The sequence below is a fragment of the Bos indicus genome, chromosome 13 (genome assembly GCF_029378745.1).
Source record: "Bos indicus isolate NIAB-ARS_2022 breed Sahiwal x Tharparkar chromosome 13, NIAB-ARS_B.indTharparkar_mat_pri_1.0, whole genome shotgun sequence".
NCBI lineage: Eukaryota > Metazoa > Chordata > Mammalia > Artiodactyla > Bovidae > Bos > Bos indicus.
Genome location: NC_091772.1, coordinates 35,466,633 through 35,476,789, shown reverse-complemented (window position 1 = coordinate 35,476,789; position 10,157 = coordinate 35,466,633). Strand labels below are relative to the sequence as shown.

General features: G+C 47.7%; 1 long non-coding RNA gene across 2 annotated transcripts in view; it reads right to left on the bottom strand.

Annotated features, from left to right (window-relative positions):
• Positions 1-916: 916 nt before the first annotated feature.
• LOC109568009 (uncharacterized) overlaps positions 917-10,157 on the bottom strand; it is a 62,198-nt gene continuing 52,957 nt past the window's right edge. For both annotated transcript variants that reach the window (XR_011570042.1, XR_002182168.2), the window contains 2 exons: positions 3,325-3,517; positions 917-1,238 (listed from right to left, as the gene is read on the bottom strand). This is a non-coding gene — a long non-coding RNA (uncharacterized lncRNA). The remainder of the gene's footprint in view (positions 1,239-3,324; positions 3,518-10,157) is intronic.

Genomic DNA, 10,157 nt, shown 5'->3' with positions numbered 1-10,157 from the left:
CGTGCGTTTGGGGACAGCATTAGTCATGACAATGGCCAAGTTCAGAGGTCACTCAGAACCCCTGATGTCCTGTTTGCCCCTCTCCCCTTCCCGTGAGGCTGCCTTCAGATGGGAAAGATGAAAAGCTGAAATCAAACTGGTCACTTTGTTTCCACAGTTAGTTCTCAGGTTGAGAGACTCGCTGGCAGGAGAGTCAGGGGCATTTGTCCAGGAGAAGATGCTGCCGTATGTCTGTCTCCCCCACCCCCCTGCTCCTCTGAAGGCCTCTGTCTGTCTGACACCAGCATGCGCTGGCAATGATGTGCCCCGCACCTTCCATGTGTTCAAACACTCAGCAGTTTTAATTAACTGACTGCTGTTCCAAGAACCGACATCAAATAGTCTTGTGATCTTTCCTGGTGAAGCAGGAACCACTAGGTAAGGAGACAGGAAGCAGCCCCGCCCCCACCCCTGCTGGTTCCACTGAGCTAGGGCCAGAAACACCCCATAAACCCTCGGCTGTCATTTAATAGAAATAATGTCATTGGGGAGTTGCCACGGCCCAGTGGCCTCCCGCTGAGCCCAGACTCCGGGGGAGGAGGGGGTGATGCACGCCAGTTCTCACTGATCAACCGGTAAACCCTGGCCCCCATCCTACAGATAAAGCACAACAAAGGGGAGCTGCTGACCGCTGTAATAAAAAGGCGGTTCCAACCAGGTTTCTTTTTAACTCAGTGGAATGAATATTGTGAAAGAGTTGGGGAGCAGAGAAGTCAAATCAGGAGCTGAAACAAAATGACTTAATTGCTTTGCCACATCCACGCATTTTTAAAATGAGAGGTGCAGCGGGCAAGATTGCATCACCGAGATTTTAAAGCCTTGGTTACTGCAAGCAAACACAGCCGCAAACCTGATGGAAAGCCTGGCCAAGTTGAAATGGATGCGAGGTTGGCTTTATTACAGACGGGTAAAGAGGTACAATTCGTGGGGCAGACAGCTTTCGCATTCCTCTGGCCTGATGTCGTTTTTTAGACAGACGTGGGGTTGGACGTTCTGAGCCAAAGGATACGGATGCAGATCGCCCAGGCATGTGGTTCTGTTTTTCAGCTCTTCTGGAGGTCTCATTACCTAGTGACCCACTCTCTGGTTTTTTGTAGCTGAGCCTCGTCTGAATATTCATTGGAAGGACTGATGTTGAAGCTGAAGCTCCAATACTTTGGCAACCTGATGCGAAGAAAAGACGCTGATGCTGGGAAAGACTGAGGGCAGGAGCAGAAGGGGGAGACAGAGGATGAGACGGTTAGATAGCATCACCGACTCAATGGACATGAGTTTAAGCAAACTCCGGGAAACAGTGAAGGACAGGGAAGCCTGGTGTGCTGTGGTCCATGGGGTCGCAAAGAGTAGGACATGACTTAGCAACTGAACAACAACTCATCTTCCTGATTTAATTAACAAGCCTATGCTAGTCTCCCTCTGCCATGACTTTTCACCTCCAACATACAAAATGCAGAGCTGAAAGTGATTTGTGGGGACTAGTGGACTCTGGCCCTTCCAGAGAGTGAAGCCCTGCCTGTTCCATCTGTGGTGCAGGAACTTAGGCAGGTCAGTTTCTATGAGTTTCAGGTTCATTATCTCTGAAATCGAGTGAATGATATTAATACTCAGTGTACTCGTTATCTATTGATGCCCGAGCGAATTACCAAAACTTAGCCGCTTAGAACCCCAGACATGGATAATATCCCACATTTTCTGAAGGTCAGGCATCAAGAGCAGTTCAGCAGGGATGTACGGGTTCAGGACTTCCCACAGGGCAGGTGTGGGCTGGAGCCGCTTCTTCTGAAGGCTCGACTTGGGCCGGGGCTCTGCCTCCCCACACACGGGTCCCTCCTGGGGCCACGCACCCCCAAGCCTCAGTTCCTTCGCTGTGGGCCTCTCCTGAGCCATCTAGGTGTTTTCATGACATGGCAACTGGCATCCCCCAGGGTAGGTGATCTGAGGGACAGCACAAAGAAGCCACCATGTCTCTATGCTGAAACCTCGGAAACGACCTCGGAAATCACTTCTGCTGTGACCTCTTGGCCACGCAGACCCACCTGGAGAAGATAAGAGATGGGGAGGCTACAAACGCTTGAAGCCCAGGGGGCAGGGGTCATGGGGGCGTGGTAGAGGCCACCAGCCCTGCCCCCAGAATGGGGCCTTGGAAGCGAGTTTTGACCCTCAACCAACAGCAGAGACAGGGAACTGATAGAGAAACATATACAGAAAGGGGCAAGTGAGAGGCAACACTCATTCAGCCAAAGGCAATGGCACCCCACTCCAGTACTCTTGCCTGGAAAATCCCATGGACGGAGGAGCCTGGTAGGCTGCAGTCCATGGGGTCGCTAAGAGTCGGACACAACTGAGCGACTTCACTTTCACTTTTCACTTTCAGGCATTGGAGGAGGAAATGGCAACCCAGTCCAGGGTTCTTGCCTGGAGAATCCCAGGGATGGCGGGGCCTGGTGGGCTGCCGTCTATGGGGTTGCACAGAGTCGGACATGACTGAAGCGACTTAGCAGCAGCAGCAGCAGCATGTGCATGACAGTGTTCGGGGAACTTGGATCATATTAATACACAAAACCAAGACCACTGTGCTCATGCAGCTGACATTCCAGGGAGGGACACGGGCCATTAAAACAGACATAGTAAGTCAGTAGTTACGCAGCCTGTCACAAACAAGGGAGGACACACAGATGAAGGGCCACAGTAGAGCACGTATGGGAGATGCAGGTAGACATACTAAAAACATGGAGCTGGGATCGGCCTCCCTGAAACAGGAAGTGGAGAAGGGGTTTGATGAGGGACCGAAGCCAAGCTAATCTTCAGGGAAAGCGACCCAGGCGGAGCAAGTGGCAGGTGCAGGCCTCACAGGGAGATTACCTCTCACCTGTGATGGGAAGACGACTTGGGCATGAAAGTCAAAGAGAAAAGTCCCGGGGTGGGACAAGATCATGTGGGGTGGTGGTTTAGCGGGGGCCTCCCAGACTCCCATTCCATGAGGGTGAAACTGTGCAACTGTAGAGCACAAGGAACTCAATCTTTTATAATAACCTACAAGGGAATTTTCAGTTATATAAAAGAATATGTATACACCCATTGTGCGTGCATGGGTATATATATTCTTTTATATATCTGTATTACTGCCAGAATGTGAGACCCAGTTCTGTGCTGAGGCTGTGATTCTGAAGGCTGCTCCTGACCAATGACGAAGCAGAGAAGGGCTCGGAGGCACACACTGGTCTGGGAAACACGAACCCCTCTGCAGGACAGGAGCGGGGAGGGGGTTGCCAGAGATATGCGTACCTTCAGAGCCAGTGTCCTCCTGGCATCTGTCCATCTCCCTCTCCTCTTCACCTGGGGGCTGACTCACTTGGCAGCTTCATGGCTTTCCCTGCATCCTCTTCCCTTTCCCGATGTTTCCTCGTGGGCAGATTCCCTCACAAAATCTTCCCTCATTTAATGCCACCTTGGTGTCAGCATCTCAGGAGACAAACCCCTGGGAGAAATAAAAGTGGAAATGAGGCCGAGCGGAAGCCCCGCGGTGATCCAGGCAGCCTGAGGCTGGTGGGGGCTGGGGTGAAACATGGCGGGACTCTGCGGGTCCCAGCACAAATCCTCTCCATGTCTCCCCCACCCCTGCACCACCACTTCTTGCTTGGAGGAAATAAGAGTTCATTCAGACCCCTTGATCTTCCCTGAGTTCCAAAGGGAAGGTTCACACAGTTGCTAATCAGGGAAGGGAGGGGATACAGAGACAAGGGAGGAGCTGACAAGAAACAAAGTGCATCAAAAAGTCTGCCCAAAAAAGTCTACAAATAATAAATGCTGGAGAGGGTGCGGAGAAAGGGGAACCTCCTACACTGCTGATAAGAATGCAAATGGGTGCAGACACTGCAGAAAACAGCATGGATGTTCTTTAAAAAAACTAAAAATAGAGTTACCGTAAGATCTAGCAATCTCACTCCTGGGATCTAGCCGGAGAAAACTATAATTGGAAAAGATACATGCACCCTTATGTTCATGGCAGCACTATTTACAATAGCCAAGACATGAAAGCAACCTTCACGTCCATCAGCAGATAAAGAAGATGCGGTGCATATGTACAATGGAATGCTACTAAGCTATTAAAAAGAAGGAAATATTGCCATTTGCAGCAACATGGATGGACCTGGAGATTATCATACTAAGTGAATAAATCAGACAGAAAAAGACAAATAATCATATGATACCACTCACATGTGGAGTCTGAAAAAAAGTTACACAAATGAACTCATTTACAAAGCACAAAGGGACCCACAGACATAGAAAACAAATTTATGGCTACCAAAGGGAGAGTAGGGGAGGGATACATTAGGAGGATCAGATTAACATACAAACCTTACTATGTATCAAATAGATAACCAACAAGGACCTACTATAGACCACAGGGAACTCTACTCAATATTTTATAATAACCTGTAAGGAAAAGAATCTGAATATATGCTATGGTGTGCTTAGTCCCCCAGTCACGTCCGACTCTTTGCCACCCTAAGGACTGTAGCCCACCAGGCTCCTCTGTCCATGGGGATTCTCTAAGCAAGAATAATGGAGTGGGTTGCCATGCCCTCATCCAGGGGACCTTCCCAACCCAGGGATCAAACCCAGGTCTCCCGCATTGCAGGCAGATTCTTTACCATCTGAGCCACCAGGGAAGCCCATTTATGTGTGTGTGTGTGTGTGTATAATTTTATGTAACTGAAACTAACATGACATTGTAAATCAACTATACTTCAATTAAAAAAAAAAGCAAATACAAACCTTAAAAAAAAATGGTGCAGTCATGGGACAGGGTTCTGTCTCCTCCTCAAGAAATACACATAGCAATATCTTTGGGTTCTTCTGTAGGAACTAAGGCCCCCACCCAGGTGGAGGATGGTGAATGCATGCTAAGTACGAGATTCCTGGAGCATCACCCTCTTACCTTACCACCAACCAATCAGAAGAAAGTCTACAGACAGTGGAAGATAAGGGAGACTCTGATTCCCTCCCGCAAACAATTCTCCCTTTAAAAACTTTCATGTTGGAGCAGAATCTTTGAAGTTGGGTTTCTGACAGGAGTTCACCTTCTCCCAGGTTTCTGGCCTCCTGAATGAAGCAGGCTTTCCTTTCCAACTCACAATAATTTCTCAAGAGCGGGAAGTAGCCAAACCTGAGTCTGGTAACAGCAAGCAGCCAGGAGGTAAGGAGTGATCTGATTCAGAGCATAGGTTGAAGGCAGAGCCTTTGGAATTCCTGGAGCATTGGAGGTGAGATGTGAGAAGAGGAGTCAAAGATTTTGCCTAAGAAGCTGGACTCGTACAGCTGCCGATGCCTGGGATGGGGGAAGGTTGTAGGTGGGGCAGATATGGAGGGAATTTGTACACATCCAGGTTGCTGTCTCCTGAGCATTCATGTGAAGGTATCCAGTAGGGAGTTGGATACACGTATGTGTGCTTTGGGAGAGAGGTCTGGGCTGGGCTAGACATTTGGGAGTTACTATATGGATGCTGTTTACAGACAGGGGGCAGGTGAAACCTCAAGGGAGCAAGTGGGGACAAAGAGGGAAGAGGCCAGGGATTCCAAGACAGACTGTCGGTAGCAGCGGGAGACCCAGCATGGAAGAGGCAGGACCAATGGGACAGCGAAAACAAGAGAGGGAAGCCAAGTGAAGACTGTGAGTGGGGGTGACAGGCCCCTGAGGTCAAGCAAGCTGAAGGCTGAGAGCCGCCACTAATTTAGCAACATGGAGGTCAGAGGTCATTAGTGACAGTTAAGGAAAAAGATGGTCCTTGTCTTCCCTCTGGGGCTTCCCTGGTGACTCAGTTAAGAATCTGCCTGCAATGCGGGAGGCCTGGGTTCGATTCCTGGGTCGGGAAGATCCCCTGGAGAAGGAAATGGCAACCTGCTCCAGTATTCTTGCCTGGAAAATTCCATGGCCAGAGGAGCCTGGTGGGCTATGGTCCATAGGGTTGCAAAGAGTCGGACATGAAGAGCCCACCACCCCTCCTACATGGGGGTGCTCCCTCTCCGCCCCAGGACCCTAGACAGGTCCATACACCTGCCTTCCCAAGCAGCACTGAATGACCTAAACTCCCCTGCAGGGAGAGCCTTCCACTAGGACAAGTCACCAAGTCACCCCCTGCAGGGGGAAGGGGGGGAGTGGGGGAATGGGAGGGGGGACAAAGTGCCCCGAGTGGCAGCCGCCCTGCACACCTGAACAGATGGCTTCCGGACATGGCATGTCTCAGTCAAAGGAGAATGTTTGCATGGATGGACTTTCACCTGGGAGAACTCGTCTGTAGTTCTGGAAGCAGCACAGGCTGGACCAGAAGTGACACAGGCTGGACCGGATGTGACACAGGCTGGACCGGATGTGATGGGAGCTGATGGGAGAAGGGCCCAGCTCTTCCAGTTACCAGCCCTGTTGCTCTGCTCTCTCACCTCACCTTTCTGGGCCTGGGCTGCTTCCTCTGTGAAATGAGGGCTTTGGGCTGAGAGATTCTCCTGAGTCCTGAAGTGCAGCCAGCCATGTGAGCTCCTCATGGAGTTCTGATAGATTTCATTTTATCATAAGAAATTGTTTTAAAATTCAAGCGAAAAAAAAAAAAAAAAAAGGAAAAGTAGATCTTATCTCCATAGTCTTATTAGACTGGTTGAAATCTCTGCGTTTTATTTGAGTTTTGGGGGGAGGAGGAAGAGAGCAGCTGCTGACCCCCATTCATCCACCCCCAGAGTCTCCATCTCAAGTCTTGTTGCCTGTTCAGTTAGACACGGGCAGTAGATAAAAAGATTTAAGAAGACTGCATGGGAGAAGACTGTAAGTTGAGAACATTCTACTCATTATTTTTTTCCCCAGGACTTGGGGAAAAGTTCAACCATCAAGAATTACAGTTCTGGAGCAATTCTAGCCACAGTAACCTAGTTTTCTAGGCTAGAATCACTGGTTTATTGTTTAGTTACTAAGTTGTGTCCAGCTCTGCGACCCCATGGACTGTGTGTAGCCTGCCAGGCTCCTCTGTCCATGGGATTTTCCAAGCAAGAATACTGAAGAGGATAGCCATTTCCTTCTTCAGGGGCTCCTCCCAACCCAGGGATGGAACCCATGTCTTCTGCCTTGGCAGGCAGCTTCTTTACCACTGAGTCATCTGGGAAGACCAGAATCACTGCTAGACAATCACTAATGCCCCCTCCAACTTTAAGTGTTTGAGATTATGCAAAGGGACCCCTTCTTCCCATCAGCAGAGGGCCGTGGGGGCAGGCGGCCAGAGACGAAGCTGCCTTCAATACTGCAGTCTGGGCTCCTGAGGCTCCTGTGTCCCCAGAAGCTGATTGTCTTTATATTATTTTAGTTAATGAATTAAATAAGGTTCCAGGACTGGAGACAAATGGGACCTCCTGTTACGTTAAAGTGAGGAAGCCAGAGAAGAGCATAGAAAGACCATTTAAACTTTCAACACCAGAATCAAAATATGTGTAGAGACACAAACATAATATGTGTAAGCATCCCTTAGAAAGTAAAGCAGAGAAAGAAGAATCAATTATTTTTGCTCTCCCTGCAACCCCTTCCTCCTCTCCAGCTTCTCTGCTAAGGTGTTATTACCCTGATTGGCCTGTAGATGGCAGCCTAGGAAAGCAAAGATAAAATGATCGGATTTAATAAGTTGAGCCCATTAAAAACTCAAAAGGACCAGATTCAAGATTCCAAAGCAAACATCACTTTTAAACTCATTATTGACAGAGGGGTTTCTGTCGAAAATAAGACCTGTGGCAGGCGATTTTTATTTTGGCTGGCTAAAAATTAGTTTTTTCACTAACACTTGCAGGTTATTATATTAGTTACTGCCACATCTGCAAAGTCGTCTCCATCACTGTTTCATTTTCACTCTCTGTATCAGAATCAATCACTAAGGTTTTTGTCTTTTTGTTGGTCTAATATTCACATTGTCTGAATCAGAACTATATTCTGAAGAGCTATCATTTTTCGAGACACTAGTATATAGGTCGCTCAGACAATTAGAGAAAGTATCTGCTTAAAATTCACCAAAAAATTCTTCTTCACTCAAAATTTTGTGGTGTATCATTTTTGAAATTTTTATGGCAATAAGCTTGTGTTTATAATATATATAAGGTTAGAACAAAACCCCAACAGAGCAAAATGTGAATGGTAACGACAATCGTAAGTTATACAGTGAACCTTTGATCAATTTTAATCTCTAACACCTACAGACAGTGATGTTAACTGTATCACTCTCTGAAAACGTATCGAAACATCTCTAGTCAATAATGTGTTAAAATACAGCATCATAAGAGCATACAGGTAAAATATGAAGAAAAAAACTAAGACAAGGAATTCTTGCATATAACCAACCACTTAACAAAAATCCCATTCAAATTCTGCCTAGAATTCTGAAACCACACCAGATCTACAGCTTACCTGGGATACATTTTTGCTAGTTCACAGTCACAGCACCAGTATGGATGCCTTGTTTTAAGCAATACATGCCAATGCAATAGGTGATTTCTTAAGTCTCTTAAGTTCTAAAATTCCCTGAATATATAGACTCCAGAAAAGCGGGACAAATTCAGTTTTGTAACCTGAATGGTGTTTGCTGATAGATTTCAATGCAGTGTTCATTTTGACTATTCTGTACTTGCCTAGCAGCTCCTAACCTTTGGACCTACTGTTTGTAAGTCAGTGATACTTCCTGGATCCGCACACTTGTGGGAGAGCCTTGCGTGGGTGTCTCCTCCCCTGGGCTGGCTGCTCTGGGCACTGTCAGTGCCCTAAGGGACTGGGGCCTGACACAGAGCAGGTGTTAGAGGTGCTGGGTGAATTGCACTGACTGCAGCGGAACCACCATGGGAATCACAGGTCCTTAAATGAGGCCACATCTCTGCTGCGATGGGTGTGGATTGCTGGACCCAGGGTTTCTGCGCCAGTGCAGGCCTGTAGTGTAGTAGCTTGGGCTGGGACCACCTGGGTCCACATCCCCAGAGAGACCTGAGTGCTGAACAAGGCACTGAGGCCAGAAGCCTCTTGGAATCAATATCCCAAAGGAAGAAGCAGTCCTCACATCCAAGGTCAGCCACACCTGAGGACAGCCAGCTCCTCAGCCGCAGTGATGGACCTGGTAAAACCAGGGCCAAGGATCCAAAGGACAAACTTCCGGTTTCAGGGATGAATGTCCTCCTGATGGTTTGCCCACTTAAAACCCTACTAAGTGAAGAGGAACTAAAAAGCCTCTTGATGAAAGTGAAAGAGGAGAGTGAAAAAGTTGGCTTAAAGCTAAAAATTCAGAAAACTAAGATCATGGCATCTGGTCCCATCACTTCATGGGAAATAGATGGGGAAACAGTGGAAACAGTGTAAACTTTATTTTGGGGGGGGCTCCAAAATGACTGCAGATGGTGATTGCAGCCATGAAATTAAAAGATGCTTACTCCTTGGAAGGAAATTTATGACCAACCTAGATAGCATATTAAAAAGCAGAGACATTCCTTTGCCAACAAAGGTCTGTCTAGTCAAGGCTATGGTTTTTCCAGTAGTCATGTGTGGATGTGAGAGTTGGACTGTGAAGAAAGCTGAGCGCCGAAGAATTGATGCTTTTGAACTGTGGTGTTGGAGAAGACTCTTGAGAGTCCCATGGACTGCAAGGAGATCCAACCAGTCCATTCTAAAGGAGATCAGCCCTGGGTGTTCTTTGGAAGGAATGATGCTAAAGCTGAAACTCCAGTACTTTGGCCACCTCATTCGAAGAGTTGACTCATTGGAAAAGACTCTGATGCTGGGAGGGATTAGGGGCAGGAGGAGAAGGGGACGACAGAGGATGAGATGGCTGGATGGCATCACCGACTTGATGGACATGAGTCTGAGTGAACTCCGGGAGTTGGTAATGGACAGGGAGGCCTGGCATGCTGCGATTCATGGGGTCAAAAAGAGTCGTACATGACTGAGTGATTCAACTGAACTGAACTGAACTGAACTGAATATGCAATTCAGAGAAAAAAAGTGTACTTGACAATCCAAAATGTTCACTGTTGAAATTTCTTTTTTAAAAAACGAAGGAGCTTTCATAACAAAAGAATTCATAGAGTTGGGATGAATCCTAATAACTCAC